The sequence below is a fragment of the Scyliorhinus torazame genome, unplaced genomic scaffold (assembly GCF_047496885.1).
Source record: "Scyliorhinus torazame isolate Kashiwa2021f unplaced genomic scaffold, sScyTor2.1 scaffold_51, whole genome shotgun sequence".
In the NCBI taxonomy this organism is placed as follows: Eukaryota; Metazoa; Chordata; class Chondrichthyes; order Carcharhiniformes; family Scyliorhinidae; genus Scyliorhinus; species Scyliorhinus torazame.
In genome coordinates this window covers 106525-120747 of record NW_027307778.1, presented here as the reverse complement: position 1 = coordinate 120747, position 14223 = coordinate 106525, and the positions used below count along the sequence as shown (strand labels likewise).

At 52.2% G+C, this 14223-nt stretch overlaps 1 protein-coding gene and 1 long non-coding RNA gene across 3 annotated transcripts in view; one reads left to right on the top strand and one right to left on the bottom strand.

Annotated features, from left to right (window-relative positions):
* Positions 1–14223, bottom strand: part of LOC140405555 (uncharacterized) — a 120642-nt gene that overhangs the window by 4774 nt on the left and 101645 nt on the right. For both annotated transcript variants that reach the window (XR_011938650.1, XR_011938651.1), the window contains exon 2: positions 5133–5218. This is a non-coding gene — a long non-coding RNA (uncharacterized lncRNA). The remainder of the gene's footprint in view (positions 1–5132; positions 5219–14223) is intronic.
* LOC140405554 (ectonucleotide pyrophosphatase/phosphodiesterase family member 7-like) overlaps positions 1–14223 on the top strand; it is a 132749-nt gene that overhangs the window by 112759 nt on the left and 5767 nt on the right. The window lies entirely within an intron of this gene.

Here is a 14223-nt window from a genome sequence, read left to right as displayed (position 1 = left end):
CCACGGATCTGCCAATTCTCTGGTAGTATCAGCAGCTAGAATCGGGTGCTCTACGCTGCCTGCCTGCTAGCCTCCCACCAGACGGAGGAACGGTGGCCGTTTTGCGCTGATGTTCTGGTTGTAAAACGCTACCATTCCCACATCGGAGTCAGGACATTGGGCGGGATTCTCTGACCCCCGCCGGGTCGGAGAATCGCCGGGGGCTTGCGTGAATCCCGCCCCCGCCGTGTCCTGAATTCTCCACCACCAGAGATTCGGCAGGGGCGGGAATCGCGCGTGCCGGTCGGCGGGCCCACCCCCCGCCGATTCTCCGGCCCGCGATGGGCCGAAGTCCCGCCGCTGTCAACCCTCTCCAGCCAGCGTGGATTAAACCACCTACCTTACCGGCGGGAGCAGGCAGCGCGGGCGGGCTCCGGGGTCCTGGGGGTGGCCTGGCCTGCGATCGGGGCCCACCGACCCGCGGGTGGGCCTGTGCCGTGGGGGCACTCTATTTCTTCCGCCTTCGCCATGGTCTTCACCATGGCGGAGGCGGAAGGGACCCCCTTCCCTGCGCATGCGCGGGGATGACATCAGCAGCCGCTGACGCTCTCGCGCATGCGTGGACTTACGCAGGCCGGCGAAGTCCTTTCGGCCCTGTCTGGCGTGGCGCCAAAGTCCTTCCACACCAGCCGGTGGAGCGGAAACCACTCCGGCGCGGGCCTAGCCCCTCAAGGTGTCCGCACCTTTTGGGGCGGCCCGACGCCAGAGTGGTTCCCGCCACTCCATCACGCCGGGACCCCCCCGCCCCGCTGGGTAGGGGAGAATCCCGCCCGTTGTCTCTAAATCGGCGAATCCAGCCCTATAACCTCATTATTTCTTCACCAGTATCATCGTCTAAAGGGCCAACATTTACTTTAGCTATTTTCTTCCTCTTTATATACTGATAGAAGCTTTTGGTTTGAGTATTTATGTTTTCTGCTTGTTTCCGTTCATAGTTCATCTTAGCTTTTTTTATTTTAGATTTTCCTGAACCTTAAAGGTCTCCCAAAAAAGCTTACCACAAGTTTTTGCAGTATCTTATGCCCTGAGCTATCCCCAAGAGAAAGCCATGGAAATTACTCATGCGATTGAGAGTGTGGAAAAGGTGCACTTGAGTTAGTGCAGGTAGGCCAGGTATATCAGGTATTGCTCAAGGATTTACAAATTGAGAGGGCAGAATTGAGTGCGCACAACAGATAGAGCAGAAACTCACTGAGCAAAGCAGGAGACAAAATAAAATAAAATGAGTAAACAACCCAGAAATTTTGATAAATGCTATTGTTGAGGGGAGATCACCCTCTGGAAAGATGCAAATTCTGAGATTCTATCTGTTTTGGCCGTATCCAAATTAAGTGCTGAACCAAACAGAATGCACCTGGCTTGATCATAAAAAAACCTGAACTCCAGTGTGTAATCTAGAACATCATTCAGGAATTCAGGAGCATTCCCTCCAATAGTGACAAGTTCAGTGGGGTTACTCCAGAGAAAGGACTCAATGGGAACTGAAACAGATGTCTGCACTAACACACTTCCTGAAATTGCAAACCACCCAACTGCTGCTCAAGGCATCGCTATCTCAACTGAGGCAGAGCCAACCAGAGAGCTGAGGTGTTCTCAGAGAGTTTAGAAATCTCCTGAAAGACTGAAATTTTGAGTGACTATACTATGTTCCCCCCACCATTTTCTAATGGACTATTATTGTAAATAGTTGTGTGTATTAATAAGGTAATAAATAACTTGAAGGGGGAAGGAGATGGGGCAGACCTTGCGGAGCAGTTGAAATAGCAGTTTAGCGCTGGCCAGTCAATGCCCAGGGATTTAAGGAGTAATGAGCATTCTTTGAGCTCTTTTGTATACAGTGAAACTTCAAAAGCAAATGTGTAAATTTTTACCTGGCGAGTCGTTGAGTCTCGCAGCTTTTACACTTACCCAGGAAATGTTAGACAGAAAAACCCGAGTCTAACTCCAGAATCGACTTCCTCCAATCACTCATACTGACTCCCTGAGTCCCCTTTCTATGTAAAGTCATCATAGTCCCAGATGACCATCGGTTGTTTTTCCCTTTACTGGTGGTGATCTAACCTGAGGATTACCACACCTCAGGCAAGGGGCAAGGTTGAGAAGACAGGCTTCATGAATAACCTCGATACACCCCTCCAACAATTAGCAGCCAACCCGACTACCACCCCACCACCTAACTATCCCCCTGACTGACCTAAATATGTCCCAACCTGACTACCTGACCGAATCCAATTACCCACCCTACTCCTGCTACCCTACTCAGATCCATTCACTCAGTGATTCACTTACCCATAATATACACACTGGACTTCCGGTGACAGGTATGTTCTGAGCGGATGCATGAAAGGTGGCTCTCCTCCTGGAAACTGAGATTTAGGCGCTTTCAGCCCAAAATAGATCACTGAAACCGGGAGAAAGACCCCTCACCCTCCTCCAATACCATCAAGACAAGGCATGCCAAGCAGCAGCAACTCCAGGCCAGAAAGATGGCAAAGGCAGTAAGAGCCTTGCGAGAAGGACCAAGGGGGTGGAAAGCACATGGGGTGGCAAGTCCCAGTCACACCTGATTGGGAGGAACCGTATGACCACACACAGGGCTCATACCGCGGATGAATGAATGGAGGGAGTTCCTAATGCAGAAACTCCAGGAGCTCAAGGATGCCATCAAAGTAGGGCCTCCTAAGGATCTACAAGGACATCTATGTGTGGATCCACAAGAGATGGGTGAGATCTTAAATAAATATTTCTCATCAAATTTTACTGTTGAGAAAAGCATGGGTGTCAGGGAACTTGGGGAAATAAATAGTGATGTCTTGAGGAGTGTAAATATTACAGAGAAGGAGATGCTGGAAGTCTTAAAGCGCATCAAGTTGATAAATTTCCGGGATCTGATGAAATGTATCCCAGGACGTTGTGGGAGGCGAGGGAGGGAATTACAAGTCCCCTGGCAGAGATATTTGAATCATTGACAACCACATGTGAGGTGCCTGCACATTGGAGGGTAGCAAATGTTGTGCATTGCTTTAAGAAGGGCCACAGGGAAAAGCCTGAGAACTACAGATGCCTAACGTCTGTGGTGGGTAAGTTGCAGAAGGTATTCTGACAGACAGGATCTTACAGGCATTTAGAGAGGCAAGGACTGATTAGGAACACTCAGAATGGCTTTGTGAGTGGAAAATCATGGGCGGGATTCTCCCTCAATTGGCGGGGACGCCCGTACCGGCGCCAAGGGCGGCCCGGAAGTTGCGGAATCCTCCAGAGGAAGAGCCGCAGTGGGCCGGCGCGAGTTGGCGCATGCGCAGGACTGCCGGCGTGTTCTGGCGCATGGCCAGGGGTTTCTTCTCCGCGTCGGCTATGGCAGAGCCTTACAGAGGCCGGCGCGGAGGCAAAGAATGCCCTCATGGCACAGGCCCGCCTGCAGATCGGTGGGCCCCGATCGCGGGCCAAGCCACCATGGGGGCCCCCCCCCCGGGGCCGGATTCCCCCCGCACCCCCCTGAGGACTCCGCAAGCCGCCCTCCAAGCCATGTCTCGCCGTGGTGGAGCATGTCTATTTCACGCCGGCGGGACTGGCCGAAAACGGGTGGCCGCTCGGCTCATCAGGGTCTGGAGAATTGCCGGGGGGGCCGCTGCCAACGGACCCCGACTGGCGCGGCGCGATCCCCGCCTGTAAACCGGCGCCAGAGAATTCGGCATCCGGCGTCCGCCGTTCACCCCCCACCCCCCCCCGGCTATTCTCCGACCATGTCTCATGCGTTTTCAACCAAGAGGGCGGTGCAGTCGAAGTTGTCAACATGGACAACAAGGCCGTTGACAAGGTATCTCATGGTAGGTTGTTGCATAAGGTTAAATCTCATGGTATCCAGGGTGAGACAGCGAATTGGATACAAAATTGGCTTGACGACAGAAGACAAAGGGTGGTTGTTGAGGGTTGTTTTTCAAACTGGAGGCCTGTGACCAGCTGTGTGCCTCAGGAATCTGTGCTGGTCCATTGTTATTTGTTATTTATATTAATGATTTGGATGAGAATTTAGGAGGCATGGTTAGTAAGTTTGCAGGCGACAACAAGATTGGTGGCAGAGTACAGTAAGACGTCTTACAACACCAGGTTAAAGTCCAACAGGTTTCTTTCAAACACTAGCTTTCGGAGCACAGCTCCTTCCTCAGATGAATGAAGAGGTATGTTCCAGAAAGATATATATAGACAAAGTCAAAGATGCAAGACGGGCCTTCATGAATAACCTCGATACACCCCTCCAACAATTAACAGCCGACCCGACTACCACCCCACCACCTAACTATCCCCCTGACTGACCTGACAGAGTGGACAGTGAAGACAGTTATCAAGGATTGCAACGGGATCTTGATCAGTTGGGTAAGTGGGCCGATAAATGGAGGATGGAGTTTAATTGAGACAAATGTGAGGTGGAGCATTTTGGTCGATCGAATCGGGGCAGGACCTACTCAGTTAATGGTAGGGAGTTGGGGGGAGTTATAGAACAGAGATCGAGGAGTACAGGTTCATAGCTCCTTGAAAGTGGAGTCACAGGTGGTCTGGATGATGAAGAAGGCATTCGGCATGCTTGGTTTCATTGGTCAGAACATTGAATACAGGAGTTAGACGTGTTGCTGAAGTTGTACTAGACATTAGTCAGGCCACACTTGGAATACTAAATACAGTTCTGGTCACCCTATTATAGAAAGGATATTATTAAACTAGAAAGAGTGCAGAAAAGATTTACTAGGATGCTACCGGGACTTGATGGTTTGAGTTATGAGGGGAGGCTGGATAATAATAATCTTTATTAGTGTCACAAGTTAGGCTTACATTAACACTGCAATGAAATTCCTGTGAAAAGCCCCTAGTCGCTGGAGAAGGTCTCGACCAACCAGTGCAATCAGATTGCCATCCTGGAGTCAGAAATGGCAAGGTTGGTGGCGACGCAATGGACACTAAAGGTGAAGGATGAGGATCAAGAAAATTGATTGCGCCGCCAGAACCTCCGCATTGTGGGCCTACTAGAGGGAACAATGGCAAGAACCCTGTGACCCAAATGCTAGGCAAACCGGTGGGAAGGGCAAGCTTCCCCATACCTTCAGAAGTAGACAGAACCGACAGATCACTCCAGCCAAAGTCCAATCCTGGGGAAAAGCCACCGGCCATCATTGCGAAGCTGCACCTGTACCAAGACCAGGAAAAGATATTAAATTGGGCGAGATGCACAAGGTCCTGCATCTGGGAGGCTCACTCGATCCGGGTGTATTAGGACATTGTGCAGACCTGACCAAGCGCTGGGCAGAATTTAACAAAGCCAAGGCAGCTCTTTATAAAAACAAGATGTGGTTTAGAATGCTGTCACCAAGGTCTGAGTGACGTTCCATGGCAGGGAATATTATTTAATCGAACTGGCAGATGTAGACGAGTTCTTCCACAACCACAGGTTGGGAAGACAACAACGCCACCAGCATTGAACAAGATACCCCAGGGTATCGAGTCACTGAGAGACTATTTGTGTGGGACTGAACCACCTCTTTATAAGTTATCATAGATTATCATAGAATCATAGATTATCATAGAATTTACAGTGCAGAATTCTGGAGTTAAGTCTCAGAAAGGAGGGAAAGGTAGCGGCAGGGCACAGGAGGAGGAAGGGTGGACGGACTCGCAATGCGGATGTTCTGGCGGCGCAACCGATTATCTTGATCCTCGTCCTTCACCTTTAGTGTCCCTTGCGTCACCACCAACCTTGCCATTTCTGACTCCAGGATGGCAATCTGATCGCACTGGTTGGTCGAGACCTTCTCCAGCTCTCTGATCGTTGCTTCCTGAGTCTCTAGTCGCCTTTCCCAGTACCGTTGGCAGGGTGACCAGCGCCACTTTTATTGTTGCCATCATTTCTCGAGGTTTACAGCATGAAAACCACTCAGCTAGTCAACATGCAAGTAAACCCACTCCAAAGCATTCACAATCTTCTGGTAGTGTGGCTACCAGAATTGTACACAATATTCCAAATGAGGCCTAACTAAGGTCCTGTACATCGTCTTCCTCCAGGATACCCACCTGAGGTAGAAGGACCGACTGCAGGTAAGAAGCAGCTGGGTGGGCCAGAGGTACCATTCATGCTACTGGACAAGGGTAAGGAAGGTGGCCATATTGCTCAATAAGAAGACAGCATTTACAGCGACGAGGATGGTTACTGACCAAGGGGAACGGTACGTCATGATGACTGGCATCCTGGAAATGGCTCCAATGGTCCTTGTTAAAGTGTACTGGGACGATATGAAATTCATGAAAAAGCCCATGGCAGAAATTCCCACATAGACACACACCGACTCATCAGGTGTATTAGGACATTGTGCAGACCTGACCAAGCGCTGGGCAGAATTTAACAAAGCATACTGGGACGATATGAAATTCATGAAAAAGCCCATGGCAGAAATTCCCACATAGACACACACCGACTCATCATGGGTGGCCGAACTTTGACAGTGTATAGGACCCACGGACAGACAGGTCAAACCCCAAATCGGGGGGAAAAAAATCAAACAACAAAAGATCAAAGCAAAGGAAGTGGGAGTGTTCATGGAACAGATGAAGACAGTGAACCCACAGAGGTTCACACGCCCAGGGAAGAAGGAGTTCTCCTTCTTCTCTCAGGTACACAGGGTCTACACCAGCATCAGCATTTTATAGTGGGAAAAGCGGTGCTTCAACGCGTCGTAGGAACGGAGTGCTCTACAATCATAATCTCCGACCACGTGCCACACCACATGGATGTGAGGCCGGAGATGGGCCGGGTGCAATGCCCCCCATGGTGGCTGGACATGGCCCTCGTGGCTGATAAGGCATTCTGCAAACGGATATCACAAGCCATAGATGGGTACGTTGCCAACAACCAGAAAGGGGAGGTGTCACCCTCCACATTCTGGGAGGTGCTGAAGGCAGTGATAAGGGGAAGAATTATTGCAACCAAGGCAAGAAATTATTCCATACAAGAAATAGGGAAGATCGGCCACCTAGGCAGCAACTGGTTGATTCCATACTGTTAGGTGGACATGATGTGGAGATGCCGGCGTTGGACTGGGGTGAGCACAGTAAGAAGTCTTACAGCACCAGGTTAAAGTCCAACAGGTTTGTTTCGATGTCACTAGCTTTCGGAGCGCTGCTCCTTCCTCAGGTCCTCAGGTGGACCAGTAGTACTCCACGACCATAGAGTTACTGGCCAAGAGGAAGAAACTACAAATTAACTTTAACCTGCTCTCCACAAGTAAAGCAATGCACCAGCTCCACCAGGCACAGGGGCTTTTTATGAACATGGAGATAAAGGCAGCCGTCTGCTGGCTCACTAGCTGAGAAAACAGGCAGCCACAAGGGAAATAGGGCTGGTTAGGGACAACAGCGGCAGGCTAGTCGCACACCAGAAAAGGTCAACGAGGCCCTTGAGACCTTCTACTACGGACTGTACACCTCCGAGACCCCAAGGGGGTCTCGGTATGAAGCAATTCCTCGATGAACTGGACATGCCAGTCAGGGGCATGATAGGAGATGGGGCCTGTGTAGCGCACAATGACTTACGAGAGAGACGAGAAGTGATGAAGTCGATTCAGGCTTTATTAAGTGAGACTTGTCCCCAGCAGTTCAGCAACAGAATGAAGCGGCGGGGAGAAGTTCGGGTTCTTATACTCCGCCTTCAGGGCGGAGCCAGGAGTCAGCAGCCAACCAGGACCCGGGATCTGTCAGCCAATAGCATCACGGCTTCACAGTCCCACATGACCCCTAATACATACCACCACATTCACCCCTTGTTAAAAAGGAACCCGGCGGGGTGGTGGTTCGCATGGTGGTAGGGGTTTACAAGGCTGGCTCTGGAAGGAGAATTTCGGACATGTTACTACAGTTTTAGCCCTACACTGGCCTATGTACAAGTTTGTGAAACTATTTACAATATTAGCAAGAAAAAAATTTTTTTTTTGTTACAATACAACATTCTTGGTGTCACGCGGATGCCACGAGTCGAGCGGGCGGTCAGGTCTTCCTCGTCGATCGCCTCAGCCCCGGTGGTGGTGCAGGTGCTTGTTCAGGCGTTGTCGTCTCCAGGAGTGTTTCGGTGTTTGTTCCTGTTTCACTCGGGCGGGCACGGGAGGAGGACCGATCCCCCCGGGAAGGGGGCGGTCGCGGGGTGCGCCGGTGACAGGGAGGGGATGGTTGGTGTCGGGGGTGTGTGTGTGTGTTGCCGGCGGGCGCCAGGTCCCGCAGGGAGACCGTGTCCTGTCGGCCGTCAGGGTACGCCACGTAGGCGTACTGCGGGTTCGCGTGGAGAAGGTGAACCCTCTCGACCAACGGGTCCGATTTGTGCGCCCGCACATGTTTCCGGAGCAAGATGGGTCCTGGGGCCGCCAGCCAGGTCGGCAGCGACGTTCCGGAGGAGGACTTCCTGGGGAAGACAAGGAGGCGCTCATGAGGCGTTTGGTTAGTCACCAGCAGCGACCGGATGGAGTGGAGAGCATCCGGGAGTACCTCCTGCCACCGGGAAACTGGGAGATCCCTGGACCGTAGGGCCAGCAGGACAGTCTTCCAGACCGTGCCGTTCTCCCTCTCTACTTGCCCGTTCCCCCGGGGTTTGTAGCTGGTCGTCCTGCTCGAGGCTATGCCCTTGCTGAGCAGGAACTGGCGCAGCTCGTCACTCATGAAGGAGGACCCCCTGGCGCTATGGATGTATATATCATTGCGCGGGGCAACCGAACAGTGTGAATATGGTGCCAAGGGCTTTAATGACTGTGGCCGCTGTCATATCGGGGCAGGGGATGGCGAAGGGGAAACGAGAGTACTCGTCCACCACGTTCAGGAAGTATGCGTTGCGGTCAGTGGAGGGGAGGGGCCCTTTGAAATCCAAACTGAGGCGTTCAAAGGGGCGGGAAGCCTTGATCAGGTGCGCTCTATCCGGCCTGAAAAAGTGCGGTTTGCACTCTGCGCAGATGTGGCAGTTCCTGGTGACTGTACGGACCTCCTCCACAGAGTAGGGGAGGTTGCGGGACTTAACGAAATGGTAGAATCGAGTGACCCCCAGATGGCAGAGGTCCTCGTGGAGGGCTTGGAGGTGGTCTATTTGTGCGTTGGCACATGTGCCGCGGGATAGGGCATCGGACGGCTCGTTCAGCTTTCCGGGACGGTACAAGATCTCATAGTTGAAGGTGGAGAGCTCGAGCCTCCACCTTAAGATCTTGTCATTTTTAATTTTGCCCCGCTGTGCATTATCAAACATGAAGGCTACCGACCGTTGGTCGGTGAGGAGAGTGAATCTCCTGCCGGCCAGGTAATGCCTCCAATGTTGCACAGCTTCCACTATGTCTTGGGCTTCCTTTTCCACTGAGGAGTGGCGGATTTCTGAGGCGTGGAGGGTCCGGGAGAAAAAGGCCACGGGTCTGCCTGCTTGGTTAAGGGTGGCCGCCAGAGCTACGTCGGATGCGTCGCTCTCGACCTGGAAGGGGAGGGACTCGTCGATGGCGCGCATCGTGGCCTTTGCGATATCCGCTTTGATGCGGCTGAAGGCCTGGCGAGCCTCTGTCGACAGGGGGAAGGTAGTGGACTGTATTAGCGGGCGGGCCTTGTCTGCATACTGGGGGACCCACTGGGCGTAATATGAAAAGAAACCCAGGCAATGTTTCAGGGCTTTGGAGCAGTGGGGGAGGGGAAATTCCATAAGAGGGCGCATGCGTTCGGGGTCGGGGCCTATTATCCCATTGCACACTACGTTTCCCAGGATGGCCAACCGGTTTGTGCTAAAAACGCACTTTTCCTCGTTGTATGTGAGGTTCAGGGCATTAGCGGTCTGGAGCAATTTTTGGAGGTTGGCGTCGTGGTCCTGCTGATCATGGCCGTTGATGGTTACGTTGTCGAGATACGGGAACGTGGCCTGCAACCCGTGCTGGTCAACCATTCGGTCCATCTCCCGTTGGAAGACCGAGACCCCGTTTGTGACACCAAATGGGACCCTTAGGAAGTGGTATAGACGCCCGTCTGCCTCGAAGGCTGTGTACTTGCGGTCACCTGGGCGGATGGGGAGCTGGTGGTAGGCGGACTTGAGGTCCACGGTGGAGAAAACCTTATACTGGGCAATCCGATTTACCATGTCGGATATGCGGGGGAGAGGGTACGCATCTAGCTGCGTGTACCTGTTGATGGTCTGACTATAGTCTACGACCATCCTTTGCTTCTCCCCGGTCTTTACTACTACCACCTGGGCTCTCCAGGGACTATTGCTGGCCTGGATTATGCCTTCCTTCAGCAACCGCTGGACTTCAGACCGAATAAATATCCGGTCCTGGGCGCTGTACCGTCTGCTCCTAGTGGCGACGGGTTTGCAATCCGGGGTGAGGTTTGCAAACAAGGGCGGCGGTTCAACCTTGAGAGTTGCGAGGCCGCAAATAGTAAGTGGGGGTATTGGGCCGCCGAATTGAAATGTTAGGCTCTGCAGGTTACACTGGAAATCTAATCCCAGTAATGTGGGCGCGCAGAGTTGGGGAAGGACGTAGAGCCTGTAGTTCTTAAACTCCCTCCCTTGCACTGTTAGGTTCGCGATGCAGAACCCTTTGATCTCTACGGAGTGGGATCCTGCAGCTAGTGAAATCTTTTGCGTGCTTTGATGGATTGTCAGAAAACAGCGTCTTACCGTGTCTGGGTGAATAAAACTTTCAGTGCTCCCGGAGTCGATCAGGCATGTTGTCTCGTGTCCGTTGATCAGCACCGTTGTTGTCGTCGTCTGGAGCGTTCGGGGCCATGATTGATCCAGAGTCACCGAAGCCAGTCGTGGTAGTAGTGTCGCGGCGTCTTCTGCGGACCCCGTGGAGCCGTCGATGCTGGGGTCCTTTGTTGTCAACCAAGATGGTGGCGTCCATGAATCGCACGTGGCTGGGGGGTCACAAGATGGCGGCGCCCATCCTCCCCTCGTGGTGCCCGGGACCCAAAATGGCGGCACCCGCGGGTCGCACATGGGGCGCTGGGGAGCGTTTGGGATATGCTGGGCTCGTTCTTCTCCGGGTATTGCGGCGACCCCCCGGGACCGGCACACTGCCGCGTAATGGCCCTTCTTGCCGCAGCTTTTACAAATAGCTGCGCGGGCCGGGCAGCGCTGCCGGGGGTGTTTCGCTTGCCCGCAGAAATAGCAGCGGGTCCCCCTGGGATGGTCTGGCGCTTTAACCGCGCAAGCCTGCGAGGGGGGGGTTTGTCGCGACGGGGGTCCACGTAGCCCAAGGGGCTGCTGCGCGGTCGGGGCCGTAGGCGCGGGCGTTTTGCGAGGCCACATCTAGGGAAGCTGCAAGGGCCCGTGCCTCTGAGAGTCCTAGCGACTCTCTTTCTAAAAGTCTTTGGCGGATTTGGGGAGAGTTCATACCTGCCACAAAAGCATCGCGAATTAGCATGTCCGTGTGTTCGATCGCGTTCACCGGCGGGCAGCTGCAGCCCCGTCCCAAAATTAGCAGCGCGGCGTAGAATTCTTCTAGCGATTCTCCGGGACTTTGCCGTCTCGTTGCGAGTTGGTGGCGCTGGTTCAGACCTGGTTTACGGGCCGAACGTAGATGCCCTTCAGTAATGCGAGCGCCGTCGGGAAATCCTCTGCGTCTTCTATGAGAGGGTAAATTTCCGGGCCTAACCTCGAATGCAGGACCTGCATTTTCTGGTCTTCTGTGATCCGGCCGGGGGCCGTTCGGAGGTAGCCTTCAAAACATGCTTGCCAGTGTTTAAATACTGCTGCCGAGTTCGCTGCGTGGGGGCTGATCCGCAGGCATTCCGGGGCGATCCGGAGCTCCATAGTCTTTTAAGCTCACTTAATAAATTGTAGCGCACAATGACTTACGAGAGAGACGAGAAGTGATGAAGTCGATTCAGGCTTTATTAAGCGAGACTTGTGGGGACTTGCAGTTCAGCAACAGAATGAAGCGGCGGGGAGAAGCTCGGGTTCTTATACTCCGCCTTCAGGGCGGAGCCAGGAGTCAGCAGCCAACCAGAACCCGGGATCTGTCAGCCAATAGCATCACGGCTTCACAGTCCCACATGACCCCTAATACATACCACCACCATTAGAATTGGAAGAGGTCATGGAGAGTTAACTCCTTGCAGGCTGGGAAGACATCAGAGCCAGATTGAATCTGGGGGGATGTCTACAAAACATTTGTGACAGCACTGACCCCACACTTGCGGGAGATGCTCGCAGATTCACAGGTAAGGGGCTCCCTATTGCCAACACTAGCACGAGCCTCAATATCGCTGATACCCAAGAAGGACAAAAACCCAACCCAGTGCGGGTCCTACAAGCCCATCTCGCTACTCAATGTCGATGCAAAGATTCTGGCAAAACCCTGGCTAGACTGAGTACCAGAGCTGCGTACCAGAGGTGGTCACGGAGGACCAGACGGACTTTGTCAAGGGAAGGCAGCTAACAAAGAACAAAGAACAAAGAAATGTACAGCACAGGAACAGGCCCTTCGGCCCTCCAAGCCCGTGCCGACCATGCTGCCCGACTAAACTACAATCTTCTACACTTCCTGGGTCCGTATCCCTCTATTCCTATGTATTTGTCAAGATGCCCCTTAAATGTCACTATCGTCCCTGCTTCCACCACCTCCTCCGGTAGCGAGCTCCAGGCACCCACAACCCTCTGCGTAAAAAACTTGCCTCGTACATCTACTCTAAACCTTGCCCCTCTCACCTTAAACCTATGCCCCCTAGTAATTGACCCCTCTACCCCGGGGAAAAGCCTCTGACTATCCACTCTGTCTATGCCCCTCATAATTTTGTAGACCTCTATCAGGTCGCCCCTCAACCTCCTTCGTTCCAGTGAGAACAAACCGAGTTTATTCAACCGCTCCTCATAGCTAATGCCCTCCATACCAGGCAACATTCTGGTAAATCTCTTCTGCACCCTCTCTAAAGCCTCTACATCCTTCTGGTAGTGTGGCGACCAGAATTGAACACTATACTCCAAGTGTGGCCTAACCAAGGTTCTATACAGCTGCAATATGACTTGCCAATTCTTATACTCAATGCCCCGGCCAATGAAGGCAAACATGCCGTATGCCTTCTTGACTACCTTCTCCACCTGTGTTGCCCCTTTCAGTGACCTGTGGACCTGTACACCTACGTCTCTCTGACTTTCAATACTCTTGAGGGTTCTACCATTTACTGTATATTCCCTACCTGCATTAGACCTTCCAAAATGCATTACCTCACATTTGTCCGAATTAAACTCCATCTGCCCTCTCTCCGCCCAAGTCTCCAAACGATCTAAATCCTGCTGTATCCTCTGACAGTCCTAATCGCTATCCGCAATTCCACCAACGTTTGTGTTGTCTGCAAACTTACTAATCAGACCAGTTACATTTTCCTCCAAATCATTTATATATACTACGAACAGCAAAGGTCCCAGCACTGATCCCTGCAGAACACCACTAGTCACAGCCCTCCAATTAGAAAAGCACCTTTCCATTGCTACTCTCTGTCTTCTATGACCTAGCCAGTTCTGTATCCACCTTGCCAGCTCACCCCTGATCCCATGTGACTTCACCTTTTGTATTAGTCTACCATGAGGGACCTTGTCAAAGGCCTTACTGAAGTCCATACAGACAACATCCACTGCCCTACCTGCATCAATCTTCTTTGTGACCTCTTCGAAAAACTCTATCAAGTTAGTGAGACACGATCTCCCCTTCACAAAACAATGTTGCCTATCATTAATACGTCCATTTGCTTCCAAATGGGAGGAGATCCTGTCTCGAAGAATTCTCTCCAGTAATTTCCCTACCACTGACATAAGGCTCACCGGATTATCTTTGCTAACCTTCTTAAACAAAGGAACAACATTGGCTATTCACCAGTCCTCTGGGACATCACATGAAGACAGTGAGGATCCAAAGATTTCTGTCAAGGCCTCAGCAATTTCCTCTCTAGCCTCCTTCAGTATGCTGGGGTAGATCCCATCAGGCCCTGGGGACTTATCTACTTTAATATTTTTCAAGACGCCCAACACCTCGTCTTTTTGGATCTCAATGTGACCCAGGCTATCTACACACCCTTCTCCAGACTCAATATCCACCAATTCCTTCTCTTTGGTGAATACTGATGCAAAGTATTCATTTAGTACCTCGCCCATTTCCTCTGGCTCTACACATAGATTCCCTTGCCTACCCTTCA